This window comes from Sus scrofa, chromosome 2, assembly GCF_000003025.6.
Source record: "Sus scrofa isolate TJ Tabasco breed Duroc chromosome 2, Sscrofa11.1, whole genome shotgun sequence".
NCBI classification, from domain to species: Eukaryota; Metazoa; Chordata; class Mammalia; order Artiodactyla; family Suidae; genus Sus; species Sus scrofa.
In genome coordinates, this window is record NC_010444.4 from 80,315,875 (window position 1) to 80,338,634 (window position 22,760).

At 44.1% G+C, this 22,760-nt stretch overlaps 1 long non-coding RNA gene across 1 annotated transcript in view; it reads right to left on the minus strand.

Annotated features, from left to right (window-relative positions):
• Positions 1 to 18,337, minus strand: part of LOC110259387 — a 47,849-nt gene extending 29,512 nt beyond the window's left edge. Inside the window, exon 1 of the long non-coding RNA XR_002341729.1 lies at positions 17,924 to 18,337. This is a non-coding gene — a long non-coding RNA (uncharacterized LOC110259387). The remainder of the gene's footprint in view (positions 1 to 17,923) is intronic.

A 22,760-nucleotide genomic window follows, 5' to 3' on the forward strand; every position in this document is an offset into this window, starting at 1 on the left:
GCAGACGCAGCTTGGATCTGGCGTTGCTGTGGCTCTGGCACAGGCCAGAGGCTGCAGTTCCAGTTAGACCCCTAGCCTTGGAACATCCATATGCCACGGGAGCAGCCCTAGAAAAGGCAAAAAGACCCTCCCCCAAAAAAATTTAAAAAAAAAGTGCAACAAACAAAAGTCCAGGACCAGATGGCTTCACAGGTGAATTCTATCAAACACTCACAGAAGAGCTAACACCTATCCTTTTGGAACTATTTCAAAAAACTGCAGAGGAAGGAACCAACACTCCCAAACTCATTCAACGAGGCCACCATCACCCTGATACCAAAACCAAAGATACCACAAAAAAAGAAAATTGCAGACCAATATCACTGATGAACATAGATGAAAAAAATCCTCAACAGAATTCTAGCAAACCGAATCCAACAATACCTTAAAAGGATTGTCCATCGTGATAAAGTGGGATTTATCCCAGGGATGCAAGGATTCTTCAATATCCACAAATCAATCAGTGTGATACACCACATTAAAAAAACTGAAGAGTAAAAACCATATGATCCTCTCAGTAGATGCAGCAAAAGCCTTTGGGAAAATCCAACAACCATTTCTGATAAAAACCCTTCAGAAAGTGGGCACAGAGAGAACCTACCTCAACATAATAAAGGCCATATATGACAAACCCACAGCAAACATCATTCTCAATGGTGAAAAGCTGGAGTTCCCATGGTGGTGCAGCAGAAAAGAATCCGACTAGAAACCATGAGGTTGCGGGTTTGATCCCTGGCCTCACTCAGTGGGTTAAGATCTAGTGCTGCCATGACCTGTGGTGTGGGTCACCAGACATGGTTTGGATCTGGTATGGCTGTGGCTGTGGCTGTGGCTGTAGCCAGCAGCTGTAGCTCCGATTAGACCCCTAGCCTGGGAACCTCCATATGCTGCAGGTGCAGCCCTAAAAAGCAAAAAAAAAAAAAAAAAAAAAAGGTGAAAAGCTGAAAGGATGTCCGCTCTCGCCAATACTATTCAACATAAGTTTTGGAAGTCTTTTTGTTGTTGTTGTTGTTATCTTTTTGCCATTTCTTGGGCTGCTCCCGCAGCATATGGAGGTTCCCAGGCTAGGGGTCCAATGGGAGCTGTAGCTGCCAGCCTATGCTAGAGCCACAGCAACGTGGGATCCGAGCCACGTCTGTGACCTACACCACAGCTCACGGCAACGCCGGATCGTCAACCCACTGAGCAAGGGCAGGGACCGAACCCGCAACCTCATGGTTCCTAGTCGGATTCGTTAACCACTGCGCCACGACGGGAACTCCAGTTTTTAGAAGTCTCAGCCACAGCAATCAGAGAAGAAGAATAAAAGGAATCCAAATTGGAAAGGAAGAAGTAAACCTATCACTGTCTGCAGATGACATGATACTATACCTAGAGAATCCTAAAGATGCTACCAGAAGACTGTTAGAGCTCATCAATGAATTTGGCAAAGACGCAGGCTACAAAATTAATACGCAGAAATCAACTGCATTCCTATATACCAACAACAAAAGATCAGAAAGAGAAACTAAGGAAACAATCCCATCTACCATCACATCAAAAAGAATAATATCCCTGGGAATAAACCTGCCTAAAGAAGACAACAGACCTGTACCCTGAAAACTATAAGACACTGATGAAAGAAATCAAAGATGACACAAACAGATACCATGCATGAAAGACAAACCACGCTCTTGGATTAGAAGAATCAATATTATCAAAATGACTATACGACCCAAGGGCAATCTACCGATTCAATGCAATCCCTATCAAAGCACCAAGGGCATTTTTCATAGACCATAACAAAATATCTTAAAGTTTGTCTGGAAGCACAAAAGGCCCAGGATAGCAAAAGCCATCCTGAGAAAGAAAAACGGAGCTGGAAGAATCAGGATCCCCGACCTCAGACTATACTACACAGCTACAGTCATCAAAACCATATGGTACTGGCACAAAGACAGAAATATAGATCAGTGGAACAGGATAGAAAGCCCAGAATTAAACCCACACACCTACAGTCAACTAATCTATGACAAAGGAGGCAAGAAATATACAATGGAGAAAAGACAGTCCCTTCAATAAGTGGTGCTGGGAAAACTGGACAGCCACATGTAAAAGAATGAAATTAGAACACTTCCTAATACCACACACAAACAGAAACTCAAAATAGATTAAAGACCTAAATATAAGACCACACACTAAAAAACTCTTAGAGGAAAACATAGGCCGAACACTCTCTGACAAACCACAGCAAAATATCTTCTCAGATCCACCTCCTAGAATAATGACAATAAAAACAATAGGAGTTCCCATTGTGGATCAGTGGTTAACGAATCTGACTAGGAACCACGAGGTTGCAGGTTCAATCCCTGCCCTTGCTCAGTGGGTTAAGGATCTGGTGTTGCCGTGAGCTGTGGTGTAGGTCGAAGATGTGGCTCGGATCCCTCATTATCTTGGCTCTGGGGTAGGCCAGTGGCTGCAACTCCAACTTGACCCCTATGCTGGGAATCTCCATATGCTGAGGGAGCGGCCCTAGAAATGGCAAAAAGGCAAAAATAAACAAATAAATAAATAAATTTAAAAATAGGAGTTCCCGTCGTGGCACAGTGGTTAACGAATCCGACTAGGAACCATGAGGTTGCAGGTTCGATCCCTGGCCTTGCTCAGTGGGTTGACGATCCGGCATTGCTGTGAGCTGTGGTGTAGGTTGCAGATGGGGCTCGGATCCCGAATTGGTGGCTACAGCTCCAATTCGACCCCTAACCTGGGAACCTCCATATGCCACGGAAGCGGCCCAAAGAAATTGCAAAAAGACAAAAATAAAAAATAAAAAATAAAAAAAAGAACACTTCCTATTACCATACACAATAAGAAACTCAAAATAGATTAAAGACCTAAATATAAGACCACACACTAAAAAACTCTTAGAGGAAAACATAGGCTGAACACTCTCTGACAAACCATAGCAAAGTACCTTCTCAGATCCACCTCCTAGAGTAATGACAATAAAAACAACAATACACAAAGGGGACCTAATTAAACTTAAAAGTTTTTATACAGCAAAGGAAACCTAAACAAAACGACAACCCACAGAATGGGAGAAAATATTTTCAAATGGAGCAAGTGACAAGGAATTAATCTCCAAAATTTATAAATACACCCTACATCTCAATACCAAAAAAACAAACAACCCCATCAAAAAATGGGCAGAAGATCTAAACAGACAATTCTCCAAAGAAGACTCACAGATTGCCAAGAAACACATGAAAAGATGTTCATCATCACTCATTATTAGAGAAATGCAAATCAAAACCATTATGAGGTATGGAGTTCCTATCGTGGCTCAGTGGTTAATGAATCTGACTAGGAAACATGAGGTTGGGGGTTTGATCCCTGGCCTTGGTCAGTGGGTTAAGGATCTGGCGTTGCCGTGAGCTGTGGTGTAGGTCAAAGACGTGGTAGGATCCCGCCTTGCTGTGGCTCTGGTGTAGGCCGGTGGCTATAGCTCCGATTAGACCCCTTTCCTGGGAACCTCAATATGCCATGGGAAGCGGCCCTAGAAAAAGCAAAAACACACACAAAAAAAACAAAACAAAACACTATGAGGTACCACCTTGCACCAGCCGGAATGGCCATCATCAAAAAGTCTACAAACAATAAATGATGGAGAGTGTGGAGAAAAAGGAATACCATTACACTGTTGGTGGGAACGTAAATTGGTGCAACCACGGTGGAAAACAGTATGGAGATTCCTCAGAAAACTAAAAATAGAACTACCATTTGATCCAGCAATCCCACTCTGGGGCATCTCTCCAGAGGAAACCATGACTTGAAAAGGTAAGTACTCAAATGTTCACTGGAGCACTATATAAAATAACCAAGACATGGCAACAACCTAAATGTCCATCGACAGAGGAGTGGATCAAGAAGATGTGGTACATATACACAATGGAATATTACTCAGCCATTCAAAGGAAAGAAATAAGGCATTTGCAGCAACATGGATGGACCTAGAAATTATCATGCTAAATCAAGTTAGTGAGACACAAATGGCATTTGCTATAATTTACATGTGGAATCTAAAAAAAGGATACAGGAGTTCCCATCATGGCTCAGTGGTTAACCAATAGGACTAGGAACCATGAGGTGGTAGATTCGTTCCTGGCCTTGCTCAGTGGGTTAAGGATCCAGCGTTGCTGTGAGCTGTGGTGTAGGTCGCAGATGTGACTCGGATCTGGCTTTGCTGTGGCTCTGGTGTTGGCTGGTGGCTACAGCTCTGATTAGGCCCCTAGCCTGGGAACCTCCATATGCAACGGGTTTGGCCCCAGAAAAGGCAAAAAGACAAAAAAATAAAAAATAAAAAAATAAAAATAAAAAAAGGATATAATCAACTTCTTTGCAGAACAGATACTGACTCACAGACCTTGAAAAACTTATGGTTTCCAAAGGACATAGGTTGCGGGATGGGGAGATGCGCTGGGAGTTTGGGATGGAAATGATATAAAATTGGTTGTGTTGATGATTTTACAGCTATAAATGTAATAGAATTCACTGAGTAATAAAATAAAAATGGCAGGTCTGTTTCTTCTTTTCATATCTTTATGCTCTTTTTCTTGTCTTCCCTCTCCACTGACCAACACTCCCCACCCCCAACACAAACATTCCGGCTTAGGGGCTAGGACTTCTAGTTAAATGCTTTAGAGAAATGGTGGATAGCAATTCCCAATTTACATGGAATATTTTAATTTTTTTGTCTTTTGTCTTTTCAAGGCTGAACCCGCAGCATGTCAAAGTTCCCAGGACAGGTGTCAAATCAAAGCTGTAGCTCTTGGCCTACGCCACAGCAATGAGGGATCTGAGCATCATCTGCGACCTACACCACAGTTCACAGCAACGCCTGATCCTTAACCCACAGCGAGGCCAGGGATCAAACCCGTGTCCTCATGGATACTAGTCAGATTCGTTAACCACTGAGCCATGACGGGAACGCCTACTTGGTATATCTTTAAAGTATCATCATTAAACACTGTGTTTGTATACATTTAAGTTTTTTTTTTCCTTTTTAGCTGTGCCTATGGTATGCAGAATTTCCCAGCCACTTATCAAACCCATGCCACAGCATTGACAACACTGGATCCTTAATCTGCTGTGTCATTAGGGAACTCCTGTATACATTATTTTGTACCTACTTCTTTTCAGATTAAGGAAGTTTCCTTCTTTTTTTTTTTTTTTTTTTTTTTTTAAGGGCTGCAAGTGCAGCATATCAAAGTTTCCAGGCTAGGAGTCGATTCAGACCTGGGGATCCCAAGTTGTGTCTGTGGCCTACATCACAGTTCACAGGAACACTGGATCCTTAATCCACTGGGCAAGACCAAGGATCAAAGCCGAGTCTTCATGGATACTAGTTGGGTTCGTTAACCACTGAGCCATGATGGGAAGTCCTGTCCCACTAGTATTATTATTATTATTATTATTATTGTCTTTTTGCCATTTGGGCCGCTCCCGCGGCATATGGAGGTTCCCAGGCTAGGGGTCAAACTGGAGCTGTAGCCCCTGGTCCACACCAGAGCCCCACCAACTCGGGGTCCGAACCGCGTCTGCAACCTACACCACAGCTCACGGCAACGCCGGATCCTTAACCCACTGAGCGAGGCCAGGGACCGAACCCTCAACCTCATGGTTCCTAGTCGGATTCGTTAACCACTGCGCCACAATGGGAACTCCCCACTAGTATTATTTATCTTTCTCTTTATCATCAATGAATTATTTGAAAGCAAAAAATTTCATGTCATTTTACTCTTAGATACTCCCATATGCACTTCTGAAATATATGGACACTTTGATACATAACACAGTACCATTTTCACACCCAAAAAAGTTAACGATAAAAACTTGCTATCATCTAATCCCCATTTCATAATCATACTTCCCCGACCATGTCAAAAGTCAACTTTTCTTGGCTGATTTAGAAATCAGGTTTCTAATAAAGACCATGAGTTGCATTTGCTTATGGTCTTCTGGTCTCATTTCATCTACAGTAACCCACCCCCACCTCCTAACACAAGCACACACTTTATGCCATCGCTGTGTTGAAGAAACCAGGTCATCTGATACGGTAGTGTCACTTGCTACTTGATAGTCATTTAACCTGTTCTGCATATTTCCCATAAACTAGAAGTCTTGACTAGATTCAGATTCAACTTTTCTCTCTTGCAAGAATACTTCACAGGTGGCACTGTGAGCTTCAGATGTCATCCCATCAGGAGGCACATCATATCTTGTTTGATTTTCCCACTCTTAGTGATGCCAAGTTTTCGTTGGAGGTACAATGTAATACCTCCAACGAAAAGTTCCCTAACAAACTTTTGTCCAGTGGTTTCATCCATTGATGGCTTTACCTTAATGAACTACTTCATGAAGAGCTGCAAAATTATATTCTAATGCTGTCATTCTTTTTAAAGAGTACAAACTTTCCCTCATCAATTAGTATTATTTGATCACTATGTAATACTGTTCATACAAGACAGAATAAATGCTTCTTCCCCTTTACTTGCTAACTTTTTAAAGACTCAGTGCCTATTCTGGTTATCATCAATGGTACCCATCAATCAACCTCTTCCTCTCTCTCTCCTCCCCACTCCCCCAACCCCACAATAGGAGTATGAGTTTGCATGTTTTATAAATACAGATCTCCTTTGACTTACAATGGAGTTATGCCCTGATATATACCATCACAAGTTGAAAATATTCTAAAATGAAAATGCATTTAAAACACCTAACCTACTGACCGTCATAGCTTAGCCTAGCCTACCTTAAACATACTCACATTAGCCTACAGTTCGCTAGCACAAAACCTATTTACTATTTTTGTTGTCTTTTCAGGGCCCAATTTGCAGCATATGGAGGTCCCCAGGCTAGGGGTCAAATTGGAGCTGTAGCATCTGGCCTAAACCACAGCAACACCAGACCCAGGCCGTGTCTGTGACCTACACCACAGCTCATGGCGATGCCAGATCCTTAACCCACTGAGTGAGGCCAAGGATCGAACCCACATCCCTCATGGATACTAGTCAGATTCATTTCTGCTGAGCCACAACAGGAACTCCCACAAAGCCTATTTTATAATGAAGTGTTGAATAGCTCATGTAACTTATTGAATACTGTACTGAAAGTGAAAAATAACCCCAACTAGTGTCCATGAGGTTGCAGGTTCAATCCCTGGACTCGCTCTGTGGGTTAAGGATCTGGCATTGCAGTGAGTTGTGGTGGAGGTCAAAGATGCGCCTCAGATCTGGCGTGGCTGTGATATAGGCCAGCAGCTGTAGCTCTGATTAGACACCTAATGGGAACCTCCATATGCTGTGGGTACGGCTCTAAAAAGCCAAAAAAAAAAAAAAAAAGCATCTGGTATTGTCACTGCAGTGACTAGGGTTGCTGCTGAGCACAGGTTCAGTCCCTGGCCTGGGAACTTTCACATGCCATGGGCGAGGCCAAAAAAAAAAAAAAAAAAAAAAAAAAAAAAAAAAAAAAAAAAAAAAAGCTATATGTACTTTTCCACACTTAAAACTGTAAAATATTTCTGAGAGGATTTAAAAACCGAAATACATACCTATGGTCAATTAATCATCAACAAAGAAAAAATACACAATGGGGGAAAAGACAGTCTCTTTAGCAAGTCGTGCTGGGAAAATTGGACAGCTGGATGTAAATCAATGGACTCAGAATACTCCCTCACATCGTATTAAAAAAACTCAAAATGGCTTAAAGACTTAAATACAAGACACGACACTGATCTCAGAGAAACAGCAGTGAGTGATGGCTTAAAGGGAGATTTTAATTCTTTGCTCAGGAATTGAACCTGGGCAGCCTGGATGAAAACAGGAATCCTAGCCACTAGACCAGCTAGATGCTAGAAGAATTGCCTTGATTCTTGCCCCCTGTTAAAAGTAAGAATGTTTCAAGGAGGCAAAGACTGTAAAAACAGGTATAAAGTTTATTATTAGAAAAACAGGGAGCTCCCGTTGTGGTGCAGTGGTTAATGAATCCAACTGGGAACCATGAGGTTTTGGGTACGACCCCTGGCCTTGCTCAGTGGGTTAAGGATCTGGCCTTGCCTTGAGCTGTGGTGTAGGTCGCAGATGCGGCTTGGATCCAGCATTGCTGTAGCTGTGGTGTAGGCCAGCGGCTATAGCTCCAATTCGACCCCTAGCCTGGGAACCTCCATATGCTGAGGGAGCAGCCCAAGAAATGGCAAAAAGACAAAAAAGAAAAACAGTACAACATGTGGGAGAGCACACAGAGAAGTAGTCTATTTATCTACAGTAGAAACAAAGCAGTAAGAGACACCCAAAAGAGGAATTTGGGTGCTGGCGTCCTCCTCACTGAGGGGGCACACCAGAGAGGTGATTTATATCCCTTACACAGGACAGCTCTTCCAGGTTCTTGTTTTCCTTTGGCCAATTATCTTGTTTTATCTTATTTCTCACACCTGACTGGACACAGGGCCCTCCCTGATATGCATGTGCATCTTTTGGTCAAGATAGATTTCAGTCCAAAGGGTTCTGAGATTGTATCAAGACTTATTATGGCCTGGCGCCCCCTCCCTTTTGGACCCCAGGAGGTTTTTTGTTTGTTTTCATGTTTTGCTTTTTTTTTTAGGGCTGCACCTGAGGCATACGGAGGGGTTAAATCAGAGCTACAGCTGCTAGCCTACAGGCTAGGGGTCGAATCAGAGCTACAGCTGCTGGCCTACACCACCGCTCATGGCAATGCCGGATCTTTAACCCACTAAGCGAGGTCAGGGATCAAACCTGAAACCTCATGGTTCCTAGTCAAATTCATTTCTGCTGCGCCACAACAGGAACTCCTTGGACCCCTAGGATTTTACCACACATGTGTAATTGGGGAGGTCTCCATGACCCCAGGAGTGATTGATGTGGTCATCTTATCTTTCTACTCTAGCAGAGCTCAGCCCCTGCCATTAACTTTCTCTTTGAGGTGTCAAAGAGAAGTAAGGCCCAATTTACTCAGCCTAACAAGTCCCTGCTATTCTCAGCCCAGGGACCTATCTATCTCCTACCTCAACACAATAAAATTCCTAGAAGAAAATATGGCAAGGGGAGTTCCCATCATGGCAAAGGAGAAACAAATCCAACTAGAACTGTAAGGTTTTGGGTTCGATCCCTGGCCTCACTCAGTGAGTTAGGGATCAGGTGTTGCCATGAACTATGGTGTAGGTCGCAGATGCGGCTCGGATTTGACATTGCTGTGGCTGTGGTGTAGGCTGGCAGCTATAGCTCTGATTAGACCCCTAGCCTGGGAACCTCCATATACCTCAGGGGCGGCCCTAAAAGGACAAAAGAAAAAAAAAAAAGAAAAGAAAAGAAAATATGGCAAGGATTTCCCCTCATGGCTCAGCAGCAACGAACCTGACTAATATCCATGAGAACTTGTGTTCGATCCCTGCCCTTGCTCAGTGGGCTGGGGATCTGGCGTTGCTCTGAGCTGTGCTGTAGGTCACAGACACAGTTCAGATCTGGCCTTGATGTGGCTGCAGCATAGGCAGGCAGCTGCAGCTCCGATTCAACCCCTAGCCTGGGAACCTTCATATGCTGCAGGTGCAGCCCTAAAAAGCAAAGAAAGAAAAAGAAGAAAAAAAAAAGAAAACATGGCAAAACCTTCTCTGACAATGTTTTCTTAGGTCAGTCTCCCAAGGCAATAGAAATAAAAGCAAAAATAAACAACTGGGATGTAGTCAAACTTGTAAGATTTTGCACAGCAAAAGATACCATAAACAAAAAGAAAAGACAACCTATGGACAGGGAGAAAATAGTTTGCAAATAATGTGACCAACAAGGGCTTAATTTCCAAAATACACAAACAGCTCTCATACAACTCAAAACAAAACAAAACAACCCCACAAATAACCAATCAAAGAATGGGCAGAATCAAGTTCTCTTTCGGTGCAGTGGGCTAAGGATCTGGCAGTGTCACTGTAGCCACTGTGGCTTGAGTTCAATCCCTAGCCCAGGAACTTCCACATGCCATGGGCGCAGCCAAAAAAAATGGGCAGAAGACCCACATAGACATCATAGCGGTCAGTGAACCTAACTAGCATCCATGAGGATGCGGGTTCTATCTCTGGCCTCACTCAATGGGTTAAGGATCTGGTGTCGCCATGAGCTGTGGTGTAGGTCACAGATGAGGCTCGGACCTGGCATTGCTGTGGCTGTCTTGTAGGCCAGCAGCTGCAGCTCCAATTCAACCCCTAGCCTGGGAACCTCCATATGCCCCAAGTGCGGCCCTAAGAGACAAAAAGACAAAAAGACAAAAAAAAAAAAAAAAAAAAAAAAAAAAGCTCATCATTGCTAATTATTAGAGAAATACAAATGAAAACTAGAGTATCACCTCACACCAGTCAGAATGGCTATCATTAAAAAGTCTACAAATAACAAACGCTGGAAAGGGTGTGGAGAAAAGGGAACCCTCCTACACTGCTGGTTGGAATGTAAACTGGTGCAGTCAACTACAGAGAACACTATGGATGTTCCTCAGAAAACTAAATATAGAACCATCATATGATCCAGCAATTCAATTCCTGGGCATACATGCAGAGAAAACTCTAATTTGAAAAGAGACATGCACACCAATGTTCATAGCAGCATGATTTACAATAGCCAAGACATGGAAGCAACCTAAATGTTCATCAACCGATGAATAGATAAAATAAATAAAAAGATAAAAATAGATAAAAAGATACATACACACAATGGAATGCTACTCAGCCATAAAAAGGAATGAAAAAATGCATTTGCAGCAACATGGATGAACCTAGAGATTCTCATACTAAGTGAAGTAAGTTGAAAGTCAGGAGTTCCAGTGGTGGTGCAGTGGAAATAAATCCGACTAGTATCCACGAGGATTCAGGTTCCATCCCTGGCCTTGCTCCGTGGGTTAAGGATCCAGAGTTGCTGTGAGCTGTGGTGTGGTCATAGGCATGGCTCAGATCTGGTGTTGCTGTGGCTATGGTGTAGGCCAGCAGCTACAGCTCCAATTCAATTCCTAGCCTGGGCACTTTCATATGCCATTGGTGTGCTCCCCCCCCCCCCAAAAAAAAAAAACAAAAAAAAGGCACATAGGTTTTCAATGAAAAATTCATGTATTACTTGTGCGGCTTTTAAGAATTCAATAAAATACGGCATCTGAATCCTAGTCTCAGTTCTATTTCAAACTCACTACCCCAACAGGTGTGAACCTATGATTCAAACACTCCGTTTATTAAATATGGAAAGAAAACCCACTATCTAGCCATGCTTCTGAGATGGTGTGAGGGCGAATATAACCACACTTATTAGGAATAATCAGTATCTCAGAAGACAGGAAATGAATACTAAGTAGAGCAGCTAACTTTAAATCATCCTAATTCCTGTCACATTCCTTATTTTTTTAAAGCAACTTGGTGTGAGCGATTAAATACGCATAATATGCAGTTTTCCAGTTTAACGTGTACAACTAAGTGGCATTCACATTGTTAGGCAGTCATCACCCGCTTCCAAAACTTTCTCATCAGCCCAAACAGAAGCTCTGTAACCATCTGGCAGTAACTCTCCATTTCTTCTCCTCTCTCTGTTCCCACCCAGGCCCCAGGAAACGCTAATCTACTTTATGTCTTCATCAATTTGCCTATTCTAGACTTTTTTTGGGGGGGAGGGGGCCCTGCACCCACAGTGTGAAGAAGTTCCTGGGCAAGGGATTGAATTTGAGCCACAGTAGTGACAACACTGAATCCTTAACTGCTAGGCCACCAGGGAACTCTAGTATTTTGTATAAGTGGAGTCATATTTGTTCGTGTCTAACTTATTTCACTTAGCATAACGTTTCCAAGGTTCATCCATGTTCAAGCATATATTAGGAATTTATTCCTTTTATGGCTAGTATTCCATCATATGGATAGGCCACATTTTGTTTAACTATTCATCTTTTGATAGACACTTGGGTTGTTTCCTTCTTTTGGCTATTGTGAGTATGAACATTTGTGGCCAAGTGTCTGCTTGGGTCTTTGTTTCCAGTTCTTTGGGGTATATACCTAGGAATGGAATTGCTGGGTCATACGCCAATTCTGTATTTAGGGTTTTTTTGTTTCTTGTTTTTTTCTTTTTCTTTTTGGCTTTTTGGGGCCACATCCATGGCTTATGGAGGTTCCCAGGCTAGGGGTCAAATCACAACTACAGCTGCCGGCTTACGCCACAGCCACAGCAATGCTGGATCCAAGCTGCAGCTGCCACCTAACCATAGCTCACAGCAATGCCAGATCCTTAATCCACTGATCGAGGCCAGGGATTGAACCCACAACGTCATGGCTCCTAGTCGGATTCGTTTCTGCCACTACGGGAACTCCTGTATTTAATTGTTTGAGGAATTTCGTCTTCACCTGATTGCAATTACTGGAAAAACTAATTCCATTTCACTTTATGTTGTATATAGAAAAAAGTTATGCTCAGTTTTTTGGTTTTGTTTTTTTGGGGGGGGGTTTTTTTTGGTTTTGGTTTTTTTTTTTTTGTTTTTTTTTTTGTTTTTTTTTGTGGAATAGAATGTGAACCTGTGAGCTTACTGGGGTGAAAAGAGGTAAGTAAACTTTCCATATGACAGGTGTCCTGTTTAATCCTTGAAACTGATAGATACTGGTACCTCACGCAGAAAGTTGAGGAACAGAGGTTAAATAGTCTAGTTGAACAGATACCTAAGTCACTGAATCTCAAAGGTCCATCCTCTTTTGCAGTCCAGGATGATATTTAACCAAAAATGAGGCTGGAACAAACAGTTACAAAGAATATAATTAAAATGCAAAGTTCTCTCTGGATTAGAAGAAAAACTGTCACAGGTGAGTCACTGACTTGAGTGTGAGAAGTATATTGTCTTGAAAATGTTGGCTGTGTCATTTTTGAAGACATCAGAGGAATAATTAAGAAATTTTTATAAGCAAAAACATTGCAATTTGCCATAAGTGGGACTGTGTATAAATAGGAAACAGAACCAAGCCAGCTCATTTCTCTGTTCCTGTCTTGGATTCCTGGGGAACAAGAAATATAATTAACATAAAGAAGATACTTAGTCAAAACAAGCTCCCCTCCCAATATCTCTTAAAGTAACCTCAGCTGACTTCTCTGGAGAGGTAGAGAACTGGTCATAGGACTTTTTTGGAAGATGTTCTATATACCCTGCAAGAAAGTTGGGTCAAGATGAATAATTCAGACACACCAAAGCAAGCTGTCTGTAAGAGGCCCTAAGCTCCACGCTCATTAACAAGTTGCACCCACACCTTCCTTTCCATCAATCTGGGCAGCAGCTGGGGTGAGAATTCCATCGACCACCCCCTCTTCTCCAGCATTTGCTCCTGTTTCCCACCCCCGCCTCCCCATAGGAGTCTGTGTGCTTACAAAATTTTAATTATCCTGTCTCAAAGCTACTACTATCTAGCAAGGCAGCTCTCAAATTCTGGTTGAAGAGAAAATCTGGCCAAAGATTCTTCTTCCCACACCATGGAAGTGCCCCCATCCCTATTTCTCTCCATTTTATCAATCTGGCTTATTACAGCTAAAAATCTTACCACTCTCTAAAATCATGGTGTATTCAATTTATATCTTTCCCTTCACAAGAATACAAGTGCCTGAAATGAGAGACATTTTGTCTATTCTGCTATAGCTATATTCCCAAGGTCTTCAATAGTGCTTGGCACAGAAATTTTAAAAATATGTGTCAGGAGTTCCTGTCATGGCTCAGTGGAAACGAATCCACTATGAACCATGAGGTTGTGGGTTCAATCCCTGGCATCACTCAGTGGGTTAAGGATTCGGCGTTGCCGTGAGCGGTAAGCGTAGGTTACAGATGCAGTTTGGATCTGGTGTTGCTGTGGCTCCGGCATAGGCTGGCAGCAACAGCTCCAATTAGAGCCCTAGCCTGGGAACCTCCGCATGCCGCAGGTGCGGCCCTAAAAGACAAATAAATAAATACAAAAAATGTGTCAAATGCCCCTTGTGGTGCAGGTTAAGGATCCGGTGATACTGCAGCAGCCTCGGTCAATGCTGTGGGGTGGGTTCAATCCCTGGCTGGGGGACTTCTACATGCTGCAGGTGTGGCCAAAAAAATGTGTTTAATAAAATAATGGCTACCTAAATAATGGCTACCTATTATTTTATTTTATTGCTTTTTAGGGCCACACCTGTGGCATATGGAAATTCTCAGGCTAGGAGTTTAATCAGAGCTACAGCTGCAGACTACTCCACAGGAACAGTAACAAAAGATCTGAGCTGCTTCTGTGACCTACATCACAGCTCACAGCAATACCAGATCCTAAACCCACTGAAGGAGGCCAGGGATCAAACCCAAATCCTCATGGATACCAGTTGGGTTCGTTACTGCTGAGCCGCAATGGGAACTCCTATTATCTTACTTTTAAGTTTACTTTTTTTTCACTGACATTCAATAAATTATTTCATATTATGTCCTGTGCTTATTTGTATTTTGGGAAATCAGAGGAGGGTCTCATGTCCATACTCAAGCAAAGCGGGATGGGGAGAAAAGTGACAGTGGCAATGTGATCCACAGGGAGTAGGTGAGGACTTGTGAATTCATGGGGTCTGGACCAGACTGTAACTATTGAGGTTTAAAGAAAAAAAGTGATTCCTAAACTCTGGAAAGCCTAGGACTATTTACATGTAACTCTGAATTACATATAATTATACGACACCTTGCTCTTGAGGGACAACTGCTGTAAAAGCCAAACAGACATCTAAATAGACAATTACAAAGAACTATGGAAAACACCAGGATACCAGAAGCATAAGGTGTAATGAGAGCATATAACCAGCCTCAAATGGTGGGTAGGGGAGAATCTGGGAATGCTTCAAGAGGAGGTGACACGTGGGAGTTCCCACCGAGGTGCAGTGGGTTAAGAATCTGACTGCAGGAGTTCCCGTCGTGGCTCAGTGGTTAACAAATCCGACTAGGAACCATGAGGTTGTGGATTCGATCCCTGGCATTGCTCAGTGGGTTAAGGATCCGGCGTTGCCGTGAGCTGTGGTGTAGGCCGGTGGCTACAGCTCTGATTCGACCCCTAGCCTGGAAACCTCCATATGCTGTGGCAGAGGCCCAAGAAATGGCAGAAAGACCAAAAAAAAAAAAAAAAAAAAAGAATCTGACTGCAGCAGCTTGGGTTGCTGCAGAGGCCAAAGTCCAATCCCCGGCCTGGTGCAGTGGGTAAAAGGATCCAGTGTTTCTGCAGCTGCGGCACAGGTTGCAGCTGTGGCTTGGATTCAATTCCTGGCCCATAAACTTCCATATGCTGCAGGTGTGGCCATAAAATTTAAAAAAAAAAAAAAAAAAAAAAAAAGAAGCGGTGGCATCTGAAGTTATGTCTTTTTTTTTGGCCAGGCCCAAGGCATGTGAAAGTTCCCAGGCCAGGTTCTCAAACCCATTCCACAGCAGCAACATGAGCCACTGCAGTAACAAGGCCGGATCCTTGACCTGCTGCACCACAAGACAATTCCCAGGAGGCCTGTTTTTGGAAATTATAAATAGTAGGTCAAACACTCTCTGACATAAACTACAGCAATATTTTCTCAGATCCACCTCCTAGAATAATGACAATAAAAACAAAAATGAGACCTAATCAAACTTAACAACCTAGAATAGATTTACAAGGAGATCCTGCTGAATAGCATTGAGAACTATGTCTAGATACTCATGTCGCAACAGAAGAAAGGGTGGGGGAAAAAACTAACTGCAATGTATACATCTAAGGATAACCTGACCCCCTTGCTGTACAGTGGGAAAAAAATAAAAATAAAAAAAAATTATATGGAAGCAAGACTAAAAAAAAAAACTTAAAAGGTTTTTGCGCAGCAAAGGAAACCCTAAACAAAGACAACCCACAGGAGAAAATATTTGCATATGAACTGCCTGACAAGGGATTAATCAAGGGATTAATCTCAAAAATATATTTTAAAAAACATCAAAAAATGGGCAGAAGATCTAAACAGACAATTCTCCAAAGACATTCAGATGGCCAAAAAACACATGAAAAGATGTTCAACATCACTGATTACTAGAGAAACACAAATCAAAACTACTATGAGGTACTGAAACTGACAACACTAATGGCCTGAAACCAGCCAAAACCCAGATTGAGACTCGAACCCAACCTAAAGCCAGACTGAGACTTAAGCCCACGGTTTTAAATTTGAGTTACTCACCCTGTGTCTGGACTCACTAAGGTTCAGGTTTTTTATGCCTCTGCACAGAAGGAATTCAGCAAGAGACAAGGTGAGAGGCAAGAAACAGATTTACTACCATAGGATGCTTGTAAGAGATGCAAGTGGGCAGGCAAGAAAGCTCTGCCCCAGGATCTGATGGGCCACGGTTTTATCATCCAAGGGGCGTGGGGGGTTGGAAAGGCCCTCCTCTTCCTTTCAGGGAGTAGTAGCTCCTCCTTAGTATCAGGTAACGGCTGGATTCAAATCAGCTGAAGGAAGGTCTTCGAACTCTTACCCTTGGTCTGAATCTGAATGCAAAACCTCATTCCATCTCCTACCAAAGATCTGAGGCAATTCTCACACCTCCACTAGTTAAGCAAGCCTGCCTTGTTCTGATGGTTTTCTTGAACTTACGTCGGCCTCCCAACATCCCCCAGGTTTCCCTCTTTATCTATAATCCTCTACTGAGACTTCCACAACCACCTGTGCCTACTCTATCCCTATCAGTACCACCTTACACCAGCCAGAATGGCCATAGCCAAAAAAGTCTACAAACAATAAATGCTGGACAGGGTGTGGAGAAAGGGAACCCTCTTAGGCTGTTGGTGAGAATGTAAATTGGCGCAACCACTATGAAAAACATTGTGATCCCACTCCTGGGGCATACAGGAAAACCAGAGACAACCATAATTCAAAAAGATAGCTATACCCTAATGTTTACTGAAGCACTATTTACAATAGCCAAGACATGGAAGCAACCTAAATGTCCATTGACAGTGGAGTGGATAAAGATGTGCTACATTTACACAATGGAACATTACTCAGCCATAAAAAAGGAATGAAATAATGGCATTTGCAGCAACATGGATGGACCAAGAAATTAGCATGCTAAGTGAAGTTAGACAGTGAGAAACCAATATGCTATCATTCACATGCAGAATCTAAATAAAAGGATATAATTGAAGTTACTTGCAGAACAAAACTGACTCAAAGACTGAAAAACTTATAGTTTCTTTTTTTTTTTTTTTTTGGTCTTTTTTTTGTGTGTCTTTTTTCCTTTTCTAGGCCGCTCCCAAGGCACATGGAGGTTCCCAGGCTAGGGGTCTAGTCGGAGATGTAGCCGCTGGCCTACACCAGAGCCACAGCAATGCGGGATCAGAGCCACGTCTGCAACCTACACCACAGCTCATGGCAAGCCGGATCTTTAACCCACTGAGCAAGGCCAGGGACCCAATCCGCAACCTCATGGTTCCTAGTGGGATTCGTTAATCACTGAGCCACCACGGGAACTCCAAAACTTACAGTTTCTTGGGGGGAAAAAAAAGCATTATATATTAAAAAAAGAAAAGAAAAACTTAAGGTTTCTTTGGGAGTTTCAGTTGTGGCACAGTGGAAACAAATCCGACTAGTATCCATGAGGATGTGGGTTCGATCCCTGACCTCGCTCAGTGGGTCCAGGATCCAGTGTAGCCCTGAGCTGTGGTGTAGGTCGCAGACTCCGCTCGGATCCCCCGCTGCTGTGACTGTGGTGTAGGCTGACTGCTACAGCTCCAATTCGACCCCTAGCCTGGGAACCTCCATATGGCCGCGGGCGCGGCCCTAAAAACACACAAGACCAAAAGAAAAAGAAAAAAGAAACCTCTCCCGGAGGTTACCTGATGGTCTAGTGTTCGGTGGAAAAGAAGTGTCACAGCGTGACACTCCAGTACATACACAACGACTCTGAGGAGCTCTTCTTTATCCAGAAGCAGATGGTCCTTAATTCTCCCACTGTCTCAGAGAACTTCTTGCAGTTCGCGCCTGCGGTTGAGGTGGGGGTCTGAACAGCTTCCCTGAGGCCCGCGCGCCGCCAAGCCAGGCCTCGCCTGAGGGGTGCTCTCCAAGGAGCCGCCTAGCCCTCAGCCTTCAGCGCCATGAGCACTCAACCAAGGCAAACAGAGCCCAAGCTGCACTCTACCCAAGGCGGAGACAGGACAATTAAAGGGCCTTCAGTTTTAAGGGTCACAAGAGCTGCAGCACTAGCAGCCGGCGAAGGGCGGGAAAGCCTCTCCGTGTGCCGGCGGCGTGGTCCCATCCTGGGAGAGAAGACGCCTGTTATAAGGGAGGGGCGGGGCCTCAGGGGAAGGGGGTGGGGCCACAGAGGAGCTCCACTTTCTGCTAATCCGAAGGCGCTGAGCCGGAGTTGAGTCCTGAGAGACGGGGTGCAGGATTAGTGTGGAGTACGGTTTATCCACCTCTAGGGCTGCCTCCCTCGGTGGTTCTCCTCCCTTTCCTGGGACTCTCCCTACCCTTATCCCACCACAACTGATCCTACTTCTCTCTCAATCCACTGAGCTCTGAGGGTCCCCTCCCACCCGTCCATAGGTAGTTGGCCCCTCTTTAATAGCCAGTCCCTCCTTCCCAGGAAGTAGTCAACTCTGCTGTGCCAACCAGGCCAGCAAACTCCGCCCAGCCCCTCAGAAGGTCACCAAAACTGAGGACCACCCAAATGAGCCCACCTTTCTCAGCCCTGCAAGGGAGCTCCCTCCCTGCCATGCCATGTCCAGCTTCTGATACTTAAGAGCTAAACTTGAGTCACCTGGCCTGGGCACTTAGTAAAGCCAATCTACTGACACAAGGTTGTGGTGAAGGAAAGCGTAGCATTGGTACAGAGTACCAAGCAAAGAGTTCACAGCGGCTAATGGTCAAAACCTCCAAACTTCCCAAAACCCCAAAAGGTTTCAAAGCATCTTTTTTCTTTTTTTTTCTTTTTTTTTTTTTTGGCTGCTCTCAAGGCATGCGGAGATTAAAGGGTTTAATCCCAAGGGCCAGGGATTAAACCAAGCCACTGCAGTGGCAGTACCAGATCCCTAACTTGCTACACCACAAGATTAAGTCCAGCAAAGCATCTTTAAAGGCAAGGTGAGGGAGGAGAGGTTGCTGGGTGTGTGATCAGCTTGTGCACAATTCTCTGATTGGTCGATGGTGAGGTAACAGGGCAGTGTCATGGGTTAACATTATCGGTTTTTAGGCACCAGTATGTCTGGAGGCTAATGCTCATGTCATCAAGCTAATTTCTTCCATTTGGTGGGGGGTTTAGCATCTGTAAACAACTCGGGAAATGTGCATCAGATACTCTTATCTAGATAATTCAGAGAGGAGCTAAAGCAGAGGATAAGGGAGAGGTGTCTGTCCCAGGAAGACCCCAGAGGGTCCTGTTCAGTTATACTTACTTTGGTCCAGGAAGTCTGACCAGTCCACCCTCTTGTGTTTGAGGGTTCCTCATCCTTCTTCACTATAGCTCAGTGACTCAGAGCCTAACCTAAGCATGAGTGCCTTGCTTGTTCTTTTCTTCAGCCTGACTACTGCTGAGAAGTAATGGTGTCCAGCCCACGTGCAGTCATCTGTTCTCCACACTCGGTCTCTGCTGCCAAAGAAAGTTCAGGGTTCAGCAAGCTCTACGTGGTCACTGGGCTCTAGAAGCAGCAGTTTCTGGGCTCTTTGGTGCATCCTGATCTCAGCTCTGAGTGGAGGGAGGGTGCCTCCCGAAGCTGCTTTAGAGTCTGCACTCATCTTCACTATCAATCATCACTCTCGCCAGTTCCTGGGGGCAAATCCATACTCCCTTGAAGCTTTTCCAGGATGAAACTCTCAGCTTAAAAAACAACAACAACACATGAGAGTTGTGAGTTAAGTTTTATTTGAGGGCAAATAAGGACTATAGCTTGGGAGGCCGCATTTCAGATAGCTCTGAAAAATCACTCCAAAGAGGTAGGGGGGAATGTCAGTATAGATGTGATTTTGGTGAAGGGAGAGGTACGTGCAATCAAGCATACATGTTGCAGAAGTTGGCTGCTAGTCTCATGAAGGCTACTGCTAGTCACGAGGGGCAGAAAATGCAGGATTTTAGTGCTTTTCTAGAGGAGCACTAGGAGGAGGAGCACAAGGAGATGCAAGAATTGGGCTCATCAAATCTTCTCCTGAAAATATCCAGCTAACTAAAGACCTGTCCTGCCAGTTTTCCCAGAGCACACAGTGCCTCACTCCTGATCTCCACCCTGAGCTCTTTCAGGGGGTTATTGAGGGTCAGCAGCTGCAGCGGCTCATGATTTAATCTTTGTAGAGGCAGATGGCAAGTCTTAATCTCCAGTTCACAAGACCAAGAACAATGAGTGAACATGCCCAGTGGAGAGAGGGTGCACTGGGCTACCTTAATTATATCTTCACTTGAATGCACTTTGCCCCTGTGAGAAAAAGGAAGGGAAGCAGGGAAGTCCTGTTCTCACAGAGCCTAGACTATGAGACATATTCAGAGAGCTGTGGGTGCTATGAAGAGAATAAAACATGACAGTAGCTGGAATGGGGGCAATTCTTTCCACAGGATACTTAGAGAAGGGTGTTTGAGGAAGTGACATATTGAACGGAAATCTGAATATCAAGAAAGGGCCAGGAGTTCCCATCATGGCACAGTGGAAACGAATCTGACTAGTATCTGTGAGGATGAGAGTTTGATCACTGGCCTCGCTCAGTGTGTTAGGGGTCCGGCATTGCTGTGAGCTGTGGTGTAGGTCACAGACTCCACTCAGATCCTGCATTGCTGTGGCTGTGATGTAGGCCAGCAGCTGTAGCTAGCTCTGATTTGCCCCCTTGTCTGGGAACCTCCATATGCTGGGGGTGTGGCCCTAAAAAGCAAAAAAAGGGGGGGGGGCAGGTCAGGAAAGACTTTATAGATTGTTGTATCTTTATAGTTGTTAGAGATCCTAGGAAGTGTTAAATCCAGTATTTCCTAGCCCCAATTACCTTTTGAATGGGTAAAAGATTTTTTTTTTAGGACCCCACCTGCAGCATATGGAGGGGTTCCCAGGCTAGGGGTCTAATCGGAGCTACAGCTGCTGGCCTATAGCCACAGTCACAGCAACGCCAGATCCGAGCCACGTCTGCGACCCACACCACAGCTCATGCAAGATCCCTAGCCCATTGAGTGAGGCCAGGTATTGAACCGGCAACCTCATGGTTTCTAGTCGGATTCGTTTCCACTGTGCCATGACTCTGTGCCAACTCCAGAGTAAATGATTAAAACTGTCTGTTGTGGACCCCAGGCCAGAAGGAGAAGGGAAGAGGAAGTGAGCCATAAGAACTGCTGTTGCTCAGGAGGAGGAAGCAGCAACAGGAGCAGATAAGAGGCTACAACACTGATCTAGTTCAAATCCTCTTTTTTTTTTTTGTCTTTTTGCCTTTTTCTAGAGCCGCACCCGCAGCATATGGAGGTTCCCGGGCTAGGGATCCAATCAGAGCTACAGCTGCCGGCCTACACCACAGCCGCAGCAACACAGGATCCGAGCCATGTCTACGACCTAAACCACAGCTCATGGCAATGCCAGATCCTTAACCCACTGAGCAAGGCCAGGGATCAAACCCAAAACCTCATGGTTCCTAGTTGGATTCGTTAACCACTGAGCCACGATGGGAACATCCAAATCCTCTTTTTACAGAGAAGAAATCACAGATCTTGAGAAGTTAAGCAACTTTCCTGATGTCATAACAACTAGATAGTGGCAGAACCAAGACTAAAACTCTTGGCTGCTAGTCTATGATCAAAAGATATTCTGGGCGAGAGAAGCAGAAGCAAAGTCTGAGGCCAGAGCCTGGCCTTGAACTCTAATTTCTGTATGTCCAGGTTTGGTTTGAGATCTTTGGAGAGTCACTGTGATAATCTCTGACTTTACTTAGAGTCATGGTATTCTGTCCATTTCCACTAAAGAACATGTGTTTAGAGCAGATTTACCTCCCAAACAGTCTTCCTTAGATAGTGGATTGTCATTTTAAATAGAAGTATCTCAGACATTTACATATTTATAAATATTCATTAAGCAGCAACTGAGGGATAGAATGGTGAGCCAATACAGTCTCTGTTATTTTGAAGCTTAAAGTCAGGATTAGAGATATGTAGAACCACACAAATAGCTGTAAGATTGGAACAGTGATGAGCGTTAGGCAGCATTTACCAGGAGCAGTTGAAGGAGTGTGAATTTGATCTAGTTAAGGAGATCTGAATAAGCCTTGAGGAAGTAACACTTGAGGTGGGATCTGAAGGAGAATAGGAGTGATGCAAGGAGAGAGTGGGAGGGATGATGGTTCCAGTGCGAGGCAATGGCACGGGAACCTCCCTGTGACACAAGGGAGCATGGCAAGTATAAGAAGGCCACCAAGAATGTAAATTGGTACAGCCCCTACGGAGAACAGTGTGAAGGTTCCTTAAGAAACTAAAAACAGAGTTGCTATATGATCTAGCAATCTGATTCCTGAGCATGTATCTGGAAAAGATGAAAACTAATTCAAAAAGATACATGCAGAAGTTCCCACTGTGGCACAGGGGGTTAATGATCCAGCTTATCTCTCTGGAGGTGCCAGTTCAATCCCTGGCCCCAGCTTAGCACAATGGGTTAAAGGATTGGGTATTGCCACAGCTGCAGTGTAGTTTGCAGCTACAGCTTGGATTTGAATGCTGACCCG